At 40.1% G+C, this 14306-nt stretch overlaps 1 protein-coding gene across 6 annotated transcripts in view; it reads right to left on the reverse strand.

Moving 5' to 3' along the window:
- The window catches only part of ST7 (suppression of tumorigenicity 7), a 309460-nt gene that overhangs the window by 147197 nt on the left and 147957 nt on the right, over positions 1 to 14306 (reverse strand). The window lies entirely within an intron of this gene.

Below are 14306 nucleotides of genomic sequence, written 5' to 3' on the forward strand. Positions count from 1 at the left end.
GAAAGTAAGGTTGGGAATTTAAAAAACAATACTAATTTCTGCCTTGAAATGCAAAAATAAGGGACCTGAATAAACAACAGAAGACTGGAAATAAACCATCAGAAAACAGGCAAGATTTTCTGAGAAATCTAGAGAAAGAAAATGACTTTCAGCAAGATCAAGAGAAGCTTAATACAAGTGATGTGCTTCCTTCTGAACTTGGAAAGGGTAAGTTCTCAAACATGAGACCGGGGAGTGAAAAGGGTGTGGACTCCAGACAGATATTACAGCACACACAAAGAATTGGGCTGACGTGCAGGGCAAATGAGGAGAGGCAGTGCAAGTGAATGCTGTCTCAGAGGCCAGATCAAGAAACCCAGATTTTAATGCAGAATTTACTCCCCATTCATGAGGGGAGAGGCGACTAAGAGCCTGTCTGGTAGTGAGGAAGAAGAGAAAGAGAAACAGGGCAGCTTCGGGAGTGGTTTGAGAAGGGAGCCTGTGTCCTCCCACTAGGGCGGGAAGTTGGGCATATCAGATATTGCAGAGAAAAATTCAACAGATGTGGTGCTTAACAATGCCAGTGAGGGTGTGAGTCAGCAATTTGGGGCCAAAATCCAACACAAGTGACTGAAAACAGTTTGTGGGTATTGAGAAATTATGGCAAGCACAGGCCACTTCTTTGGGAAGCCTGGTAGGAAAGAAAAGAGAGCTTATCACTAAATGTGACTGAAGTTCCAAGAAACCATAAATGGCAGCAAACAAATGAGGAATAAAACTACAAGCTCTAGTCCACGGCAAAAAAAATCAACCTTTTAAGAAATAAAATATTGTTTAATTCCTTTTTTTTTTTTTTTTGCATTTTGGGTCACATTTGGCGATGCACAGGGGTTACTCCTGGCTTTGCACTCAGGACTTACTCCTGGTGGTGCTCAGGGGACAATATGGGATGCTGGCAATCGAACCCAGATCAGCTGTATGCAAGGTAAATGCCCTACCCATTGGACTATCATTCCAGCCCCTTATTTTATTGTTATAGCAAACTTTTAGTGATATACGGTTAAGGATTAGGAACGTGTCTACTTTCTCTGGCTTTTTTTTTTTAACACATACCTTAAAAACAATTAAATGGCTGGAGAAATAGATCAAAGGGCTGGAGCACAGTCTCTATTTTGGAGTGCCGGGTCAGATCCCTGACACCACATGGCCCAGCACTACCATAGGGGTCCCTGAGCATCAGTTCTAGAAGTACTGCTCCCCAATTCAAAAGATGAAAGAACAATTAAAATAAAATGAAGCACTTCAACTGACATGGTTTTGAACCTACCATTAACACAAATGGATATACCTGTTTTATCAACTGGGATTAAAGGACTGATCAAAACTAAAGTCCTTTTCTAGTCTATTCCTTCTAATCTCTGCATTTTCCATTTACTTGCATTGTTTTTAAACCATCTGTTCATGTCTTGAAAGAAAAAAACAGTTTGGCTCAGAGAAGCAACTATAGGCCAATGGGGCAGTAAAATTCAAATTTGATTTAATTTTCTTCACATTATATTCTCCAAATGTCCAAGACTAATTCAGTTGTGTTGAGTGAAAAGCTGCCCACCCCACAAAAGAAAGTGTGCAGGAGGCGGTGTGAAGGGTGTGACTCAGGAGAGGGTCTCGCCCTCAAAGCAAAGAAGCTTCATGGGAAACCACTTAGACAGGCCTGCATTTGAGAACTTGGCTGTTTAGCCGCCAGGCTGCAAGAGAAGCTATTTGCTTTGTTGTTTCAAATTCTGGTAACAAGATTTAACTTTGCATTTGTGCCTAATGACCAGTTTCCATTCCAGAGAACACCTAACATATCACTAGGGCCAGTGCTGACAGTGAATGATAAATGGGAAGTCACAATTTCACCTGACTTTAAGTCACATCTATTGGTACAAGGAACCTAAGAAAACTGGACCACTGACATATGTGTGTGTGGGAGAGGGGGGCTGGAGCGATAGCACAGTGGGTAGGGTGTTAGCCTTGCATGCAGCCAACATGGCCGACCTGAGTTCAATTCCTCCGCCCCTCTCGGAGAGCCCAGCAAGTACCGAGAGTATCTTGCCCGCATGGCAAAGCCTGGCAAGCTACCCATGATGTATTGGATATGCCAAACACAGTAACAACAAATCTCAAAATGGAAACATAACTGAGCCCTCTCGAGTAAATCGATAAACAACGGGAGGACAATAACAGTGAAAGTGATGTGTGTAAATATACACATATTATTTATATGTATATGACTATATACATACATGATACATATATACATATATATTATTATGAGATTAAATATGTATGTATACACATATGTATGTATACATATATGTATGTATACATATATATGGATGCAGCTAAAATTCTAGATGTCCAGTGTTGTCTTTTGTACAAATATTTCCAGTCCCCAAAGAATGCAATTTTCTCCCCTATTCCTACTGTATCAATTTTCAGTTACTGTTATCATTGACTTTGAATGGATCATTCATTGCAATCTTATATAAAAAAAAAGATAAAGTGAATCTGCATGTTTTTAATTAGTAACTGCCTGCTACCTAGAGGCTTATCACCAGGTAGTTAAAATCCAAGGTTAATAAGTCATCTCTGACCAGAAGTATTACAATGAGAATTGTCACTCAGAGGCAATCCATTGCATGATATAAAAACAAATTCCTTTTAGGGGGCTAGAGCAATAGTAGAGTGGGTAAGGCATTTGCAACCAACACTGATTCACTGAGATCCCCAGCATCTCACATAGTCCCCTGAGCACTGCCAGGAGTGATTCCTGAGCGCAGAGCCAGAAGTAACCCCTGAGCATTACTGGGTGTGGCGCAAAAACAAAAACACAAAACAAAAGTTGTTGCAAATCCTTCGGCAACAACTCTCCTTTTAAAAGAAAAAAATAGATTTTCAATTTCCCCTCAAAAGTCTATTTTTAATGATGCATATCTAAAATTTTACTATAATATTATTTCACTTTCAACACTAGAAAAATTATTTTGTCTTTGGTTTTGTTTTTTAGTTTCCAGCCAGAGGTACTTAGAAGTATTCCTGGCTCTGTGGCCTGGCGGTGCTTGGAAGACCATGTGGTTCAAACCTAGGCCAGCAACATGCCAAGGCAAGAGCCTAAGTCCCAATAATATCGCTCCAGCTCCTATGAAAATTATTTTGAAAATTAAAAATAAAATCATACTCCCTGCACCACCACCACTACCTCCCATGGCCAAACAGAAAGGAAAAGCCAACACACAGCACTGCTAATAACCTTAAATGCAGTGTTTATGTTTTTTAGGAATAATTGCTAGCACTGTAGCACTGTCCTCTCGTTGTTCATCGATTTGCCCATTGTGAGACTTTGTTGCTACTGTGTTTGGCATATTGAATATGCCACAGGTAGCTTGCCAGGCTTTGCCGTGCAGGCAAGATACTCTTGGTAGCTTGCCGGGCTCTCCGAGAGGGGTAGAATACCATGCAAAGCACCAGATGTAAAGACTAAAGCACAAAGAAATATTTAACCTGACTACTGGGTAAGCAAACAGAGCAAGTGATTTGCCAAATGTCACCTTAACTATAATTTATCACATTCAGCAAAATGTCCACCATTTTTAGGGAGACACAAAAAAGACTTAGCTCATACTTTCAAATACTTGTTTTGGTTCCACAAACACACACTGATAAATATTACTGACCATCTACTGAGAGCCGTTCTTACATTTGCAGTATTCGGCAACTTTTTCTCTCCATTGTTTCCTTCCCCATGACAGAGTAGGAATTTGCAGCCCATCATTTTAAGAAGATGAAATCGAGGTTAACAGGTTAAACGACCTGCCGAAGAACTTGCAATAAGACTGGACCTTGATTTGAACATAGCTCTTCCTGATCCCCAAATCTCGGCTCTTTTCCCATTCGAGACTCCTTTCTTTTATACTACTATTTTGGGCAAGACAAAACAGGACCAGAGCAGTCGTACAGTGGATATGGAGTCTACCTTGGATGCAGCAGACCGGGTTTGATTGCCAGCATCCCATATGGTCTCCTGAGCACCACCAAAAGTAATTTCTGAATGCAGAGCCAGGAGTATCCCCTGAGCATCACCAGGTCTGACAACCCCCCCCCAAAAAAACAAAGAGCAATGCCCAAGATTCAGATGTGCTGCTTGAGGTTTCTGGTGTTCACCAAATCCTTAAAATATCAATGGCAGTGTTTTCTCCAGGTCTGGCCTTGTGCCGGGAAGGCCTTTGAGATCTCAGAGCAAGGATCTGCAGCAAACCACAGCCTCAATGAGGCAATACAGACCCACTTCCTTCTGAGTCCGGGTGAGGTGGGTGGTGGCTAATTACTAAATCGTTACTCCACAAACCTCAGGTTAAGGGACTCTGACTTGCCCTCAAGGCTATCATTAGCAGTAAAGGATGAGGTTTGTACATTCTGACAGACTCTGCTCTGTATAATTTTATTCTATAATTTTGTTTCTCTTCCAGCACATCAAGATCAAATTCAAGGTCAGACATTTCATGAAGGAAGGGCATTTTAGTAGCCCAGACATTTAGTATGAACCTTGGAAGGGCTGGCTACTTTCTCAGATTCTTTATTAGGCAACATTCACTCTTAACTTAAATTTAGACTCTGAACATTTTCCAATGTCACTAAACAGTCTTTGAAGGCAGGTTTTGATAGGTTCATAATAAAATTTCCTTCAAGGATTTAGAATTCACATAACCACTTCCGTCAGCTATTAGAAAATTTAAGTTATTTCGAAGTTTCTGATGCTTCTAATTACAAACTAAAATTGATCCATCTTAATTGCCTTACTTTTTATGGGGTTTGGGGAGGCGGGGGAGAAAGAGTGGGTCAGTGCTGAGAATTGAACCCAGGGCCTTATACACCCAAGAAAGTGACCTACCACTGAGTCATATTGTCAACCAGCCCTCTAACATTTCAGCCCTTAGTCCTTCTGATCAAAGTAAAAACATGAAACTGATCTTTCTTTCCACTGAAACGGAAGGCCACAGAGAATGCCCCTGACTTCAGATAATTATTAACACTATTGTAGCCACAAATTTTAAATAGATGGATTTTATTTTACTGGCACAGAAACCTGATTACCTCTGACAAATAATAAGAATGGCAGCACTTATGGAATCTTCATCCGGAGTACAGCAATCAATGGGTTCTATGCTTTACATTCTTGGCACAACTAAGTGAGATAAGTGCGATTCTTTTTTTACCCATTTCTACAGATGGTGGGGGGGGATGAAGAGTAAATCTCTCATGTCACCTGTTCAAAGTCAGATAGCTAGAAAGTGACTGTCCCTAAACATAAATGCAGGCACAGTTGGCTCTGCAGAAGCTCTAAGGACATCTTTTGTTTTAACTTCACCGGAGGCACCGGGATTTACACGAGTGTCCGAGACAGGGTTCCCCTAGGTAAAATTCCAGCCCCACAGCCTCCCGCCAGATCTTCTTGCTCTCAGCCACATCTGCAGGAGGCGCTCCCTTCCCCGCTGCAACACCCTCGAGGGTCAAAGTGGGAGTTGTTGGGTGCACACTCAGGTGTGCTTAGGGTTTACTCCCAGCTCTGTGCTCAGGGAATCATTCCTGGTGGTGCTCAGGGGATGCAAACCCAGCTTAGTCAAGCAAGGCAAATGCCTGTGCTCTCTCTCCACACCATCCACTCCCTTTTTCTTACCTAATCTAACATATCCTCAGAGCCATCTCCTTGCTGCCATCTCTCAGCACTTAACTTACCCCATCCTCTACCCTGCCACCTTGATCATCCTGTAACACATGAAAACGAACAGGCTCCAACTTACATATCACTAGCATAAGGCATGCAAAAACTCAAATCTGGAATGGCACTGAGTAGTAGGGCACCTGCCTTGTGAGCACAAGTTTATTGCCAAAACCACCCCACATGTACTAAAAGTGAACCCAGTGACACAGTCGTTTGGAATCTCCATCACCACAGCAAAGTGTGTGATCTCCTTTCTGATGCACCCCAGCCAAGAGCCTGAGAGTACCGCAACTAAAGTGTGTGACCTCGAGGGAGCACCGCGACCAAGTGTGAGAGCACCATAGTCAAAGTATATGCAACTGCCCGTCTCATCACAGCAACAGAGGGGAAGAGGAGAAATTAAATTTAGAAAGATTTAAAAAATGAAAAAAAGCAGATGAAGCAGGCAGAGAGACAAATTGTGTTAGGCCAGTTCAATCCCTGGTCCCCTGACCCCAGGCTTGGGTGCTCCCTGAGCACAAAAATAGAACTAAGCTTTTTCGAGCAACCCCAGATGTACCCTCCCTCTACCCAAACAAAACAGATGAGAAAATAAACCAAAAGACAGGCTCAGTCATTTCTTAGTTCATATTTCTAGGTCTTAGCAAAACCTCCTGATTTCTTATGCTGCTCCTAAGCTAGAATTTATTATAGTGTTAAAATAGAAAGTATCATTTCTGCTACTGAATTAGATGCTCAGCCCCATGTGTTTGGATGAACATAATGGTTTTCCAGATACCTACATCTTCTATATGCAGGCTCAAATAATTTTGATCTTTCTTTATGATTATCAATTTTAACACTTTCTTTGATCCCTCACCAAGAAGTAGGGAGGAATCCAGGGGAGAAAGCTGTCAATCAGTTTGTCACCTTGGAGGGCACCCTCTACAAGCTTCCAAGCCCATCTTCACACCTGGCTTCCTGTCGTGCTGAGCCATAGATCAGTATCAAATATTTCTTTTCTTCTTTCTTTCCTGTGTATTGGAGGAATAGGCTTCACTTCATGTATCTAATAGAGAAGTCAATATGCAATGCTACCCAGTCAAATAGAGAAAAAGTACATAAATAGTTCATAATAATTCTCTAACAAGATTGGCACGACCTCATTCCTATAATTGTTTTGACTCCTCCGTGGCTCTTAGGAGAATAGCAAAGAAATGGTTATCCCATAAAGGTATAGCTGATCAATTCCAATCTTTGTAAACTGTGCTGAAATATTCCCTGGTACCAAATATGAATATGGTACCAGGGAATTACAAGCAGCGGGAACATTCTTTTTTCAGGGGTGGGGAGTAGAAGGCATCCCAAGTGGTTCTTGAGAGACTGACGGCCATACCTGGTGATTCTCTTCCAACTAGGCATTTGGCTGATTCCTGAGGATATACTATTCAGGTCATTCAGTGCTGCTCAGCCCCTGTCACACCCAGGACAACCAGCAGGGCCCACTAGGGCCAGCAAGCAGAATTCAGGGACCAGGTGATGCTGGAGAAGGAAGTCACGTAGGGCACATACAATGCATGTGCCCTAGCCCTTGTATTATCTTCCTGACCTGGAGAGAGAACATTTTAACCAACACACCAGATCAGCTACTGCAAAGGTCAGCAAAAGAGGCATTACCAAGCTACTGTTCATAGGTGAAATGCAGCTCACCATCTGTGTTAGTAAATAAGGTTTTGTCAAACTCAGCCATACTCATTCGCTTACATCTTATCTGTGGCTGTTTCCACACTCTAACAATAGAGGGGAACAGCTGTGACAGGACCTCTGTGGCCTGCAAAGATAAACGTGTATTATTTCACCCTTCACGAAATGAGTTTGTTGACCTCTGGTCTACATTAAATAAAAGCAGAGCTTCTCCAGTATTTTCTACTGATGTATCTGTAATGGGAGGAGAAAATAAGTATGCCCTGCAGGGGAGCGAATGAAACCAGTTTTCGAGGCATGCATTTAAATGACCATCACCCCACAGAAAGCTGCTGGGAAATCAAAAGTATTCTAATGATGCTGCCATTCCTCAAGACTTTTTCTTTTTCAGTGATTGCAACCTGTTGTACTTTCTTTTCAATAATCTCAACTCTAGCAAATCTTAGTACTTTAAGGGCAGATTTTATATTTGGTAATATGCAAACTTTTGAATGGCAGAAACTAGTTATTGAGATAAACAGTCAAACTGAGAATTGCTAGGCTGTATAAACCATGAGTTAATTAAACTGATAATTTTATTTGACTTATTAAGGGATTCAGATATCAAATGTACTGGCGAACTCTGTGTGTGTCAATGTGCCCAGGCTGCAGTCTCTGGGTATTTAATCATGCAACTGACTTAATGTATTGTGAAGGCTTATTAAGGTATACAACCAATAATCTTTAATACAAAAAAAAGATCCTAGATTATCTGAATGTTCATGATACAATCAACTCAAATCATTAGGGACTCTCTGACAAAAAAGAGATTTTCCTGTGGATGGTAACTTCAGCTGTGTCCAAGAATCCCACATTAAGTAAATAACTTCTAATATACTTGAATTCCTCATTTCCTTCTGTCAAATCAAACTATAAAATAAAAAAAAGTAAAATCAAGCAACCAAAAACTGATGCATGAAAGCATAAAATACAGAGCTTTCTTTTAAATAATGTCTTAGACAAATGATGCCAATAAGAAAAGAGATAAGATGCTCTCCATAACTTAGAGGCCAGCCGGGTATCCTAGAGGAAAGGGCAGTTCAGATAGAGAAGGGAGCACCAAATAAAGGGTGTTTGGAGGATCCTCCCAGGAGGGGAGATGCATGTCGAAAGTAGACTATGGACTGAACATGTTTGCCACTCAATGCCTCTTTTGCAGACCACAACACCCAAAAGGAGAGAGAGAACACAGGGGATTGCCCTGCCACAGAGACAGGGGGGATGGGGGGATGGGGGTGGGAGGGATATTATCCATGGTGGTGGAAAATGGGAACTGGTGGAGGGATGGGTATCTGATCATTGTATAATCGAAACCAAAGCACAAAAAATTGTAAATCTACAACTGTAAAAAAAAAATAAAATAAAATAAAGGGAAAAAAAAGAGATAAGATGCTTAATTATTTTACAATATAACCAATATTACTGTTTTATTATACTTGTGGCGCTGCTATCCCAATGCCAACAGCAGTGTCAAGATCCCACATCCCTCCACTGTTGTCCGTAAATCCTACCCTTAGTATCCTCAGATCCCAGTTTTACTAACCTCAGATAAAATGTTTAAAATTTCTGTTCAATGGTATAGCAAAGCACATGTTAACAAATTTCCATGAAAATGCAACAGGCAGGGGAAAAAGTCTTAACAACCCGAGAAAGTCTAACAAATTAGACAGAGGTTTCCCTCTGTCCTAAACATGAGCCATCCACGGCTTGTGGACCAGGCCGTACAAGTCTCAGCAACTGGGTCGATCTCTGACAGCACATGCTCTCACCCCCACACACTGGGAGTCAACCCAACAACACTAAAAAAAAATTCCTCATGAATAACATTTTTTTCAGCTTACATGAAAGACATTTATTAACAGAAAAAACTAATTTTAGGATGGTGACCATGGAGACCCCACCTTTCTGCAAGTGCTATCAGAGGAAGAAATGGGGGTGATATCCTCAATTCGCCTCATCTTTATTCCTGAGCATGCAAGGGCTCTCAGGGCTTACAGTCCCGGATTTAGGAGTCCTGGCACAATTTTTTCCTGAGTTCCAGAGGGTTTGAAGTGGACATCAGTAATACCTACCATCCTTGCACCTCTGGGCCACATCCTGGGCAGCCAATCTGGTGGTATATGGATAGGACTCATCTGTATCCACCTTCACCTTATGCTACCAGTCACATGGTAGATGATTTCCTTGCCAGAAAGATCAGTGACATGGACAAAAGTGTCACTGAAGGATGCAAAATGTGGCAGGTACCAAACACATTTTCTCCTTCTGTCACCCAAGGTCCAAAGCTGATGACCTGTTCTTCCTTCTTTCACTTGCCCTTGTTAAGGTGCCATTTCTGAATGATCTTCACTAGGCTCCGCCACTGGAAATAGCTCTTCATGAATAACTTAAGAAGCATTTGAAATCAAAGCCCTCGGTCTTGCCATAAATTGCCGTAATTTTCCTGGTCTCAGGTGAAAAATTATTCCTAAAAATGGCAAAAAGCACTGAGTGCTATGTTCAGTACTTAATATGAGTTCTTGAAACAGTAGTTATTATGTATCACATATATTATGCTATAATACACTTATGTATTATAGTAACTATGCTCACAAAATTATAGTACTATTCTAATCTTATGATTATTGCTTAAATCAACTTGTGAGGTCGTAACCATTAACTTTTCAAGTTATGATCTTTTTTATCTTGAAAATTAAAAATAACAAATGTCCAACATAAAAATGTATTAGGCATTATACATCTTTAGTTTGATTAGTATAAAGCCAAAACTCACATTTTAAGTGACATGGAACTTTTTCACCACATTTTAGTTTAAGAAATAGATTAATTATGCATAGATTGAAAGATTTGTAAAAAAAATCAGAGATCAAACATTTTCTATCCATATTAGCACATAGTATCATAGTATCTGAGCACAAAAGAAGAAATGTGGAAGAATACAAAACAAACAGGGGCTGGACTGACAGTACAGTGGGCAGGGAATTTGCCTTACAGGCAGCTGACCTGGGTTCAATTGACCTGGTTTCATTCCCTGGCACCCCTTATGCTCCCATATCTGCTAGGAGAAATCCCTGAGCACAGAGCCAGGAGCAAGCCCCCAGCAAAGCTGGGTGTGTCCCCAAAACCTAAACAAAAATATAACACAAACAATTCAAACCTCCTCACCTCTGAGACAGAATTATGTATGATTTACTATTTTTCTACAGCATAGATGTGATATTTTTCTATGTATGTAGTGCTACTTTTTTTTAATTAGGGAAAGAAATATTTTTTTAAGAATAACATAAAACTAGAGATGAGACTAATACCCTAAGACAGTAGAAAGGAGGGTCAAGAGCTGAAAACTTAACACAAGTTGGGGGAGGGTGAGAGCGCCGGGGAGTGCAGCTAGGACTCAATGACAATGATTGTTGGAAATAATCACTCTGAACAAGACCTGAGTGCTGCCTAAAGATAGTAGATACACGGGACAGGTAGATTGCTCCATAGCTGGAAGCCTGCCTCATGAGCAAAGGGGAGAAGGCAGCTAGAATAGAGAAGGGATCACTAAGAAAAAGATGGCTGGAGGAATCAGTCGGGATGGGAGATGTGTGCAGAAACTAGATAAAGGACCAATCATGGAGAAAAAAAAAAGAAAGAACTCAGTGCTGAAAGGAGGTAAAATAATATACATGATAACCTTATAGTATCTGCATTGCAAACCACAATGTCTAAAAGAGGAGAGAGAAAGAGACTAAGACAGAGACAGAGACAGAGAAAGAGAGAGAGAGAGAGAGAGAAGAAAAGTGCCATAGAGGCAGGCCACAGGGAGGGGTTGGGGTGTGGAGAGAGGGAAACTGGGGACATTGGTAGTGAGAAATGTACACTGGTAGAGGGATGTGTGTTGGAACATTGTATGACTGAAACTCAATCATGAACAACCTTGTAACTGTTTCTCATGGTGATTAGATAAAAATCATTTTCAAATTTAAAAAAAACTAGAAATCATAAAGCAGCTACCTTTTCGTTTTATAATTATATGGAAGTTTCATTTCATATGTTTTACATTCTTTGCCATCTTAAAACTTTGTATTAATGTGTGTATCATAATAAAAGCATATTTTTACATATCTTTGACTTTGATGAATAAGACATTCCCTAAAGAAGGAATGTGGAGAATTTTTTAAAAGAGTATCTCAATTTTAATTTAAACTGAAATATTTCAAGATAATAGATTAAAGCAACAGCAGTGACAAATAAAATAGATTAAAGCAACAACAGTGACAAACAAAAGTCTCATTTTTATTAAGAATTTCTAGAACAGGGGCCAGAGAGCTCAATGGATTGAGTGCAAGCTTTGCATGGAAAAGGTGCAGTTTCCTGGTACTACAGGGTCGACCAAGCACCACCATGAGCAACTTCCAAGCACAGAGCCAGGAGTAACCCCTGAGCAACTCTGCTAGGTGTGTCTTCCTTCCCCACCCCCATCCCCAAGAGAAGAAGAAATTTCTAGACCATAAGAGGAAGTCACAAGTTTCCATGTGTCTGGATTCTGAACAGTTTTCAATGATTATATTATTATAGGGAATCACTTGTTTTAGTGCACTTAAGTGTGCATATGGACACACAGATCTATTCAAGATCCTAAATGACTGTTTCCAAGCCAAAGAGTGAGCGAATTAGGAAGTCCGCATCTCACATTTAATACACAGTCAGCACTGAGCAGTGCCACCCACCGGACCACTATCTCCATTCTTCAGTACGGCAGTGGCTGGTGGCATGACTTAATTACTGAGCTACTGCTAATTATAAGGCAAATGGAACCCTAAGAGAGAATTCACTACAACCAATTAACTAACAGAGTGGACATTAATTGTCTTAAAATGTCCTGCATATGCTAATTCAAACTTGATCACCCATAAAGGCATCCACACAGCCATGGCTCTTTTTTTGTTCTATTCTTTCTGGAGCTTAATAAAACAAAGAAAGCTCTATACAAAGTATCTATCTGGATTCTTGTGACTGACATTCAGCTTCTTCCAAGTAGGAATTAATTTCTATGTCTCACTCTGGATTGTATGCAGCACTATTTAAATCATGTAAGTTACTCATCATAGTAATAAATTTATATTAACATAATAACCCCATTTGAAACAGTGAAAGTAACAGATAACTTGGATCACAATGCTTAATTACAATTCAGCAAGTGCAATTAATTCGTCACCAGAGGAATGAATTAATTAACTCATCTAATCAGCATCTCTCCCAAAACTAAGGTTATAAAACAATGATTATTGTTCTCAAAATCCTTACTTTCCCTATCCCACTGTTAAGCTGTTGTACTACTGAGCGGGCACCTTCCTACAGTTAAAGAGCTGCAAATGTGTTTTGGAGTCTTAGTCAATGGTGTATATCACAATTACACAAACAGATGCAATTAAGAATTCTTCCCTCTCTCCTCCAAGGTCTTTTTGCTTTGTGGAATACTCCTAATCCAAATTTCTATTCTAACACAAAGGACAAATAGAGAACAAGATTTAAGCTAAAAATTGCAAACGTTTGCAACTTGAATAATGAAGAGCTGCATTTTACTAACAAAAAGCGCCTCTAAATAAAAAAAAATAATAATTTACAATGAAACTAAATCCCCCTTTACTTCACTATCAAAAGTCTAATAACTTGCCATTTTTTTCATGTTGACTAAAAATAAGGCAAATCTACATAATGTTCATAACAACAAAATAATATTACCACTACTTACCATATTTATGTAAATTGCTAAGCTCCATGAAAATCTAACCGGCAACAACTGTGCTTATTTTATAATACGATTTAGCATAAAATGTCTAAAAGAAGAGTTGCCAGATTCCTAAAAGCAACACCTCTTCTGGCCCAAGGGCAGTTCTTTGGAATCTTGATTAAACTGGAGGCGCTACCCATGCCTAAATACAGATCGGCATTGTATAGTACCTTTCTTTAAGGGAATTTTATAAGCCAATGAGGCAGTATTTATCAATCATTCATAATTGCTAATGAGATGGATCGATACTAAAAACTTCTGTGTAGACATACACATCTGCTTATATGGGATTCAACCATGAACTAACATCATCACTATCTGAATGAATGGATCATGTGGAAAGATAGATTATACCTTGAGTTTTACTTCAGATTTATCAAGAATATTTTATCATTATTCAGATCTGTGTTGCCTAATTTACTCTCTGGGATATTCTGAAACTCATTATTTCTAAGGAAGATAAGGAGAAGTAGGTTAGAGAAATCTCCTGGAATTTAGGAACAGCTGTTCTAGAAATCCCTAAGAATAAGGAGAGGAGAGGAATTTTCTTAGCTTGCTGACTTGGGAGAAGCCAAATTTCAGAGTTAGCAAGGATTTTAAAGAGAGGACCAACTTTTTCTAGTGCTGTCTTCCTGAACTTGACCTGCAACCATATGAAGGCTTAGGAGTATCTCACTGAAAGTCTTATTAAAATAAAGATATCTTGGATGTGGCTCCACATAGAGCACTTACCTTCATGTGTGAGACCCTGGGTTTGATGCCCATCACATAAAAAAACAAAAATGGATTTCTCTACCTCACTATTTAAAGTCAGTGTAACGAATGACTTTTCTTTTCCATGTATCAATCAAGCCTGACTACTCATAACTTTTTTTTTTTGACTGTTGGTTTCTCTTTTTTAATTGACAGGAATGTTTAGTCACTGCTACTGAGGGGCACACAAAAGCAGAATCATACAACGCACAGTGGCTGCGCTTGGCTCCCCTCACCGCTGGCCCGGGAGGGGGGGTCACAATCAAGGACCCTCCAAGCCCACAGAGCCCCTTCAGTGTGAGCGAAGGG

Source organism: Sorex fumeus, unplaced genomic scaffold, assembly GCF_029834395.1.
Source record: "Sorex fumeus unplaced genomic scaffold, SorFum_2.1 ptg000037l, whole genome shotgun sequence".
Classification (NCBI taxonomy): Eukaryota; Metazoa; Chordata; class Mammalia; order Eulipotyphla; family Soricidae; genus Sorex; species Sorex fumeus.